This window comes from Sitodiplosis mosellana, unplaced genomic scaffold, assembly GCF_009176505.1.
Source record: "Sitodiplosis mosellana isolate CC-2019 unplaced genomic scaffold, AAFC_SMos_1.0 Smas_scaffold_3, whole genome shotgun sequence".
Lineage (NCBI taxonomy): Eukaryota > Metazoa > Arthropoda > Insecta > Diptera > Cecidomyiidae > Sitodiplosis > Sitodiplosis mosellana.
This window is the reverse complement of record NW_022595246.1, coordinates 5,745,772-5,754,442: the sequence shown is the minus strand read 5'-3', so window position 1 is coordinate 5,754,442 and position 8,671 is coordinate 5,745,772. Positions and strand designations below refer to the sequence as shown.

Sequence of the window (8,671 nt, the reverse complement as noted above, 5' to 3'; positions counted from 1 at the left end):
TCTCTCTCTCTCTCTCTCTCTCTCTCTCTCTCTCTCTCTCTCTCTCTATCTCCGTACAAACCGCTTAGACAAAAGAATCCATCAAAATTACTTGCACATAAATTGTATGCGGTTCTTAAACAACATGGTTCAATGATGGTTTATTTTCGTGGTGTTCGCATGTATCGTACATATCTACTCGCTGTTCATTCGCTCTAACAATCCAAATCGTGCTGGAAGTGTGTGTGAGTTTGCGGTCACAGCAAGCGCTGAAATGAGAAATGGAGACGATTAATTATGTTTCAACTTTCAGTTGGCCAAAGTGGCGCATATGGCAATGCACAAGATACACAAGGGGAATAAAGGGCAAGAGAATGAGAGAATGAGATGGTTAGAAATTAATCAGCATTGTTCCGAGGTCGGAATTTCATGTGTAGGAAGCAAAATGCGATTACTTTATCTTCGAACCAAATATAATCCGATTCGAAATGAGAACCAATAACTGGAAATCCATTAAAAAAAGGGAAATCGCAATGCCAAAGACCTCTCACAATAATTTTCACACTTACTCTATCGCACCCAAACAAGACCCATCACAACTACGAATAACAACGGATCACACACACACACACACAAAATAGAAAACAACGGAACAAAAGATTTCCATCCATAAAATTATATGTTAGCTGAAAATGATCGCATTTCCATTCAGAGAATGAGCGCTCGCTCTGGCTCTTCGTTTCATTTATAGTCTATTAACATGCAACCCATGGCGATAGAGATAGAGAGAGAGAGAGAGAGGGCGAGACTGATAGAAAAGTAGAAATAAAACGACGAAGAAGAACCCGAACGAAAATACTTTTGAATAAATCGACAGAATATATCGATTTGTGAATGGTTTGACACGATGCTCAGCTCAACTAGTATCAATTTAAATAAATTATAGTGATTTTGTTCGCACGAAATTCTATTTTGTTTGATGTTGATTCGATAAAATGGTGGAGGAGCTGCTGTTGCTGCTGCTGCGAAAAGCGTGCTTATCAATTATACTTTTGACTCAAAAGTCCGCAATTCAGCAAAAGAAAATGAGTAGCAAAATGAAAATAGGAGGAGTTTGTGTTATACGTTCGGGTTATAAGATTTAGAATCGATCGATTCCTTTAGCGCAAATCGAAAAAAGAGAGAAAGAAGAAATAAATTCAACGGAATCACACTTGGTGTCGCACATCCGGTGAAATGATCCGAACACCAGCAAAAAAAAACAAAAACAGAGAGGAAAAATATTACCATCAACATGAACTATAAATTATATACGTAACTGAAAAGTTTTGAATTATTTGAGCGTGGTACAGTTGAGTCCTAGATATTGCGTTTGAATTGAACGACGTGAACATCGCCGACGCTGAGAGACGCAATGTGTGTTACAATGCTTTTCGGGCTTAACGCAATTGCTAGCAATGTCTTTCGATCGCAGTGACAATCCATGGCATAGATTTTGCATGCAACCAGGGACCGAACGAACATAAGCATACACATACACATACTCTGCCCGCCACATCGAAAGAATTGGAAGCATTTTCAATAACAGCACATCCGGGACGGTAGAAGAATTGAGAGAAGATGAGAGAGGGAAATAAAGAAGAAAAAGCACAAACAACCCAAAGCTCATCACTCACATAAGTCGTGTGTGTGCATACGAAGGGACAGAAGGAGTTTATGTAGCGTATCATTGGTAATAAATATAAAATGTTTTTCACTCCCTCTCTCTCTCTCTCTCTCTCTCTCTCTATCTCTCTATCTCTTTCTTGCTTTCGCTCTTATTTACGATCCTGTCTTTTATCTTCGTTCGCAAAACATTCTTTATTTTGGAATATGTGCCAGCATGCATACCATCAACATCATCAACAAGGATGCGATGGAATTCAATGAAAAGGAAATTGTATTATATATTCAAATCGTCCGAACCAAACAGAGCTTTCAAGAGTGTGGAGTGGAGAAGATGCAAAAAAACCAAAACAAATAACAGAAAAAACTTTCAATCGCATAAAGCATCGCATTGGTGGTTTGGCACCAATCAAATAGAAACGACATTCTGGTCGTCGCCACCGTTACCGATACAGCCGTCGTCGTCGTTCATAACTGACATTTTTTCATTGCAGCAATAAATCACCCAAAGATTTTTTTTCGTCTGCAAAATACGCAAAGGAACGACTTGAAATGTTCGAAGAAGTTTCGAAATAATTTTGTTTGTTATTTTTAAATTCGAAATTGCAGTGTTTCATTATTTGAAATAACTTATTGTGTGAGAGAGAGAGAGAGAGATTGCATTCGAAGAAATGTAATGCGACTTAAAATTGATGGAAGTCTCTTTCGATTTAGGTGAAATAACAAGTCATTAAATTCCAATCTATGTTGAGAAATTGTACATTGTATGTTTCTTACAAAATAAGCTCGCATTAAATGAAGCGCTGTTGCAGTAAAATTGGTATTTGTATTGTTTAATGTGAGTCGAGTATTTGATTTGATTTTTAAATTTTCGATTGAAATGCATTTCAAGTGTCTTAGTGTCGTTGTCTCAATTTTCTTCCGGCTACGGAATTGAAACGCAACTCAATTTTCCATCGAGTCGTATAGTTCGTTTGTTGAATTTTAATGAAATCTTCGCGCTGTCGGAATTAAATATGACACTATTGGATGGAACGATGCACATTTTTGGTTCTAAATAATGACTGAAACATGATTCTCAATTCAGTATGATGCTTAAAATGAACGTATTTCCGACGACGGTTCATTGCACCAGATTTGTTTCCCTTCCATCAAAGTAGATTGAACCCAGCTGGGAAAATCAGTGTGTCACACGGTTATCAGCATTCTCTGTTGGTTGGCAAATGAAAGCCAACCAAATTGAAGTGCATTCGAATTTTTCTCTCATTCTTCGCTTCTCTTACTTATTCTTTTGTTTCTTTGCGCTTCTACACTTTCAATTCACATTCCAAATGATTCGTTGGCTTTGAGAAGAAAAAAAAATCCCTCGATCAGTATTCAGTTCGTATAACATGATATTGCACCATTCAGCTTAAGTAAGCAAGAAAAAAAAATAACGAAGAATGCAGTCACTTCTCGTCTCTTCCGTTCGGCACCCACACCCGACTCTCAGAGTTTATTTCTTTATATCATTAGCGCTGAGCGAGCGGATTGAAGTCAAGAGAATAGTGTGAGTTTTGAAGTGGGCAACGAGATGTTGAACAGCTTTTCGGGTCAATATCGACTTCGGCAAACAATTAGTTTTAATTTGCTTTGTTATGAAAACATATTGAGATAATAAAGTGCTTGGCAAACGCACAACGAGAACCGAATAGCAAAAAATAAAAACAACATAGATGAGCAAAGTTCCAATCGATGTATCATGTTTTTTCTAGCCATTCGGCAGCTAGGGAGTGAAACAAAAACCAAAGACTAGAATAGCAGCAAAAAAAAACAGTGCAACGTCGTTTATCTAGCTCAATGCGCCAAATGCATCCAACTCCATTATCTCATTGTACAGAAGAATTGGTTTTAGTGTGAGCGCTACGATGCCTCCTCTCTCGCTCACCCTCACTTAAACGCTTTGAATTACGCGTTGTTACGTGACCAAATGTGTTCCATACCATGAAATTTCATTCACAGCAACAATGCACACAGTTTAACCGTTGCAATTGCCACTTCTGCTGCTTTTTCCATCATCGTTGGAAGAGAAAGAAAAGACTCGGACAAGAAAAAGAATTCATAATAAGAAACCATTTGTAAAAGGGAGCAACAACAACAAAAAGCTTCCAACACTTTTTGTATCGGGGTAAGACGGAATAACAATAATGCGTTTATTGATTAAATTATCAAAAACGATCGACAATACAACATTCGGACGAACAGACACACCGCACAATTCATACAAGCGAGAACTATTTTCATGCACATTACAAAGAGAGAGGGAGGACGAAAGAGTGGAAGAAAAACGACATGTTACATAATAATTATCAGAATCAAGTGTGCAGCATTGATAAGACCAACTGCTTCACACTGCGAATAGAGAGCTTAATAGAAATGCGAGAAAATCTTAAATCTCCGGGGCACATCACATTCAAACTGAAACAATGAAACGCAATTAATCTTATGTCCATCAAAGGCAATACGAACGGTTTTCATGAGCTCAAACAGTTTGAATCCGTTAATTTTTTGTATCGCCTTTCTCTCAGTTTGCATGGCAACTCTGAGTTCCGATTGCTTCTCGTTTGCCTACAATATTAATTAGGTCCAAAGCTTTCCCTTTTATTTCACTATTTAGTAAACACAAACCGGATTAGGCCGATGAGATATCCGTTAATCAATTATCTTTCGAACGGTTTGTTCAATTCTCGTAAAATAGAATTAAGCTTCGAATGTGTTGTCAGTTCAAGTTGCAGAAAATTTGTGAAAATAAGAGCGTGGAATAGATGGGGTCGAAGGATAGATAGGAATCTTCGATAAGGTTGACCTCTCATCGTGAACTCTCGCCCATATTATTTTTATTCGAACGACTTTTTATGAGGCACAATAAACAAAAATCGCTTCCTTGGCGAAATTTTCATTCATTCCGTTTTTTTTTCGCGCGTCGTTTTTCATTAAGAAATTAATGTGTTTCGTCTCATTGCTTGTGCGTCACAAACATAAAGAATATCTGCTCAAATCTACGCGTTTTTTGGCCTTTTATGTTCTTAATTCCGTCATTTCTGTAAGATTTTCGCTGATTTAATGGACTGATAAAATCAATCGAAATCCGACTCGGGCGAGAGGGTTTCGGCTTTACCAGATTTAGCTATTTTATTCAAGTGGGCCTTTATTTAGATCTTCACTTCTGGAATTTGGAAGAATTCAATCCCCATTTGCCAAAAAATAACCTCCTATAAGATTTTCATGTTCGCCCACGTCTGATTCAAATTGAGAACTTTTCGAAGCATTGACTGTCAAATAAGCAGATAATAATGAAAGATCCTTGAATGAGAATAATGAAGCCCTTTCAAATTAGTATCAAAACAAAAACAAATCTCGCATCCATTATTAACAAACTTAAAATGAATCAAATCGACGAATATCATCCGACAATTCACTGTAATCTTTCACTATATTTGCATTTCGCAAAGAGCAATTATCGAGTGATTCCTTTATCTAGATGGATTCCCCTTGATTTATGCCACTCAGTTTACCTTTCGCTTCATTAAATCCAATGCCAACAAAATGATTAAAATTACAAGGTTTCGAATTACAACGCGTTGATGAAATAATGAGTTTGAAATACTTCTGTGCGCGTCGCTGTCAGTAGCATGCCATTTGCACGCACACATAGTAAACTTTAGAACTTCGGTGCCTTTTGAAATATACACATGATATTTTAAACACTCTCAAGCTCCAGCGAATACGTCAAACTGTTGTTTTGCGGTTGTTTTCAGGCCATATAAACTTTTTAACGTGCACACACTTTGGTTCAGTGTGTCTGTGCGTGCATAATTTTATTTCTGTGAACCAAAATGTCATTTCGTGTAAATAGTTGGTTATGAACCAAAATTGTGGCTTCATCAGTAAGTGTAAATATGGTGAAACTGCCATATTTTTCCGGAGCATACATACTTCATTATCATGAAGTTATAAATGTAATTTGCTGCCAGAAACCCTGACGCTTTTCATGCACAGATGCACTGTTTGGTTTTGCATGAATGAACCTCTCTCTTTCCTGTTAAACATTAATTAAAAATTTAATCATTGATTTTTTCATTCACCTTTTTCGCGTTTTCTTTTCGGAGCTCAAATCCAGTGAAGCAACAAAAGAATGCCTTGTGACATTCTGGTTTAATATGAAGTACCATGAACCATGGTACTTCAACATCGCAATATGAACATTCAAAATGAATATTTGTCAAGCCATTTACTTGCAGTGCATGCATGAAGTGTATCAAAGGAGGCCCCGCAAATCGTATGATCAAGAAAAACGATTCATTTCCATTTACTTCATTTCCACTTGAAACCATGCGAAGTTGCAGTACTCGTATATAGGAGTATAGGACTATACAACATAGGGAAATAATTGGAAATTTCATTAAAATGAAAATTATTATTAAAATAAAGCACAAACGAAAATTAAATTGTGTGTACTTGAACGTGTATGCATTTAACCGAGTTTCCAGTATTGATATTAAGTTGAGCAAAAAGCGAATTTCATACGAATACAGGACACTCCCCTCGGTGTGTGACGATATTATCATGACTGATTTTTAATATCCTCTCGTATCGTTTTTTTTTTAATAATAGAGCTTTGAATGGAGCACGAGTTAAAAGATGGAAAAAAACTAGTGTCTTTGAGAGAAAAAACAAAGCTACGGTTTCAATTGGCCTGCATTCATAATGAGCCAAGGGGCGAATTACTACTGAAAAATTGAATTCAGTACTTTTCAGTTCTTTTCAGTACTTTTCAGTTGTTTTCGGTGGATTTCTGTGCTTTCAGTCTTTTCAGTAGTAATTTGCCCCTTGTAATAAGCTCTGTCATGGGATTTTCAACACGGGCGAAAGTGAAAAAGAGTCGCGCTTCAATGAAGTAAACATTAATAAAATTGTCATCCGAAATGGGCCAATTCGTTTTAAATGTTGAAGGGAAAAAATGTGTTCAGGAAATTAGCTCAAAAAACAGTTAGTTACTCCGCTCAAGTCAATGGAAAAATGAATAAACCTGCCAGGCAAAAGTTTTTCCATAACACTTCAATGCAACGTCCACTTTCGCTCTTTTCGCTCTTCTATTCTCTTCCCTCTTTTTCCACCTTGGGAAATTGCATCGAAACGAGTTCAACACATGAAAAAAGCTATGACGGAAAAGAGACGGTCCAAAAGTGCTTGAACAGAATGACATAAAAAGGACGAAAAATCATCAGATGATGAAAAATGTAATACGATTTCTATGATAGCGAAAGCAAGATGCAAAGAAGTGATGAAAGCAGTGATGCAGCAAACGAGAACGAGCGTATTCTTGCATGCGGACGTTTTTTACCACCATCGTCGGTGTGATGGTGGATTTCCATCCGTTGAGCACTTTCAGTTCAACGCGTTCCGTAGTGAAATACTTTTCGAGAGAGAGAAAAAAAGCATTTTTCCCCTCGCGTTGCTGCGTTATCAAAGGTCAGTATTACAGTTTGTTTTTTTACGGAACAATGTTTAACGTTCAAGTTTATTACCACGTTGTCGTACTGCTCTTGAATGGAACAACTCAAACAGAACTGCCATACAATATGCGCCAAGTGTGCGCGTGCACAGGTGCTTGTCTCTTTTGGTTGTTGCATCGAAGGGAGCAGTAAAAATTGCTTCGTTTCGATTTCGAATGGGAAAAACCCGAAGCGCAGAGGGTAAATTAAAAATCGTTTGTTGTGCGAATGTGGAATGCTAGGATATATGTATGTATATAGCAAGCAGCGCTAATAACTTGATTGAAAACTAATGGATGGCACAGTGTAGCATGTACAATACAGCTCAGCACTTGAATAACATTTGATGATGTTATCACACATTGGCAATCGTAACGAGAGTCGCACAATAAAAACGTCCAGCGCGTTGGACATCGTAAAATTAATGAGTATTTTCAACTATACTCTCCCTCGTTCACACTATCGCTCTTCTTTTTCTCTCTCGAATTCAACGAATCGCTTTCCATTTTCCACTTGCAAAAAAGTTTGTGTGCGTGTGTCTGTTATCGCAGCTGCAAAAAAGTTATGAACATTTCGTATATCCTTGTCACAAGAGTCATACGGACGCACGCGATTTTCAAGCATAGTGCAGTTGTTTTTTTTCTTTTGCTCTCTACAGCTCCATTTTTCGTTTTTCTTTTATCTCTTTTACATTTCACACAATAAATTTTATGTGTTTCAACTCTTAAATTTGTCATGGTGCATTAAACTCGTGAAGCTTTTTTCTCTTCGTCGTCGTTTTTAATCGACAAAAAAATAAAATCCGCACAAGTTTTCTCCTAATCAGTTTTTGCGTTATGAGTGTGATTCATGACAAGTGGAGGAGAGAGCAAAAAAGCATATAAATTACAATGCTATTTTTATATGTTTTATAGCCGCAATAAAAAAATGTGCGGCTTTTGTTGAAAATCCGTTAGCGATGGTAGCGAGCATAAGAACGCACACATAAAATATATATATGCAAAAAGTTCCTACGCTTGCGATATCCGTACAAAGTGAACGAAGAAATGAAATGTGTTGGTTTTGATTTGATGTGAAACACCATTGTTAAAGGCTATAATGAAGTAGGCGGTTTTCCTAATAATAGCTGCCACATTAAATCTCAGCAGGAAAAAAGAGCCACATAATCCCAGGTATTGTTGAGACATGAGATTTAAGCCACCAAGCATTCAAATCACGTTCAATGCTTCCTATTTTTACGTAACATTCTATAAATAGATGGCATTTCTTGAGTTGGACACGAAAATAGAACCGTTTTGTGATACGGCCATGAGGAAAAAGTGCAGAAAGTTGCTTTATCTCAGTCTATATATGGGAGTAAACAGCATAAAGATGTGGTGTTTCAATCAGATTGATCTGCCAGTGAAGCATGATTTGTTGGTTGTTTTCCTTTCGTATCACTCATTAACATCACATTTACTTGCGCATTTTCATCGCCCGAGCATATTGCAAGC

General features: G+C 37.2%; 1 protein-coding gene across 1 annotated transcript in view; it reads right to left on the bottom strand.

The window, feature by feature from the left end:
• The window catches only part of LOC129565989 (cholecystokinin receptor type A-like), a 66,610-nt gene that overhangs the window by 19,297 nt on the left and 38,642 nt on the right, over positions 1–8,671 (bottom strand). The window contains exon 2 of the mRNA XM_055441466.1: positions 1–248. This exon is cut by the window's left edge and continues 586 nt beyond it. The gene's annotated coding sequence lies outside the window, so the exon portion shown is untranslated. The remainder of the gene's footprint in view (positions 249–8,671) is intronic.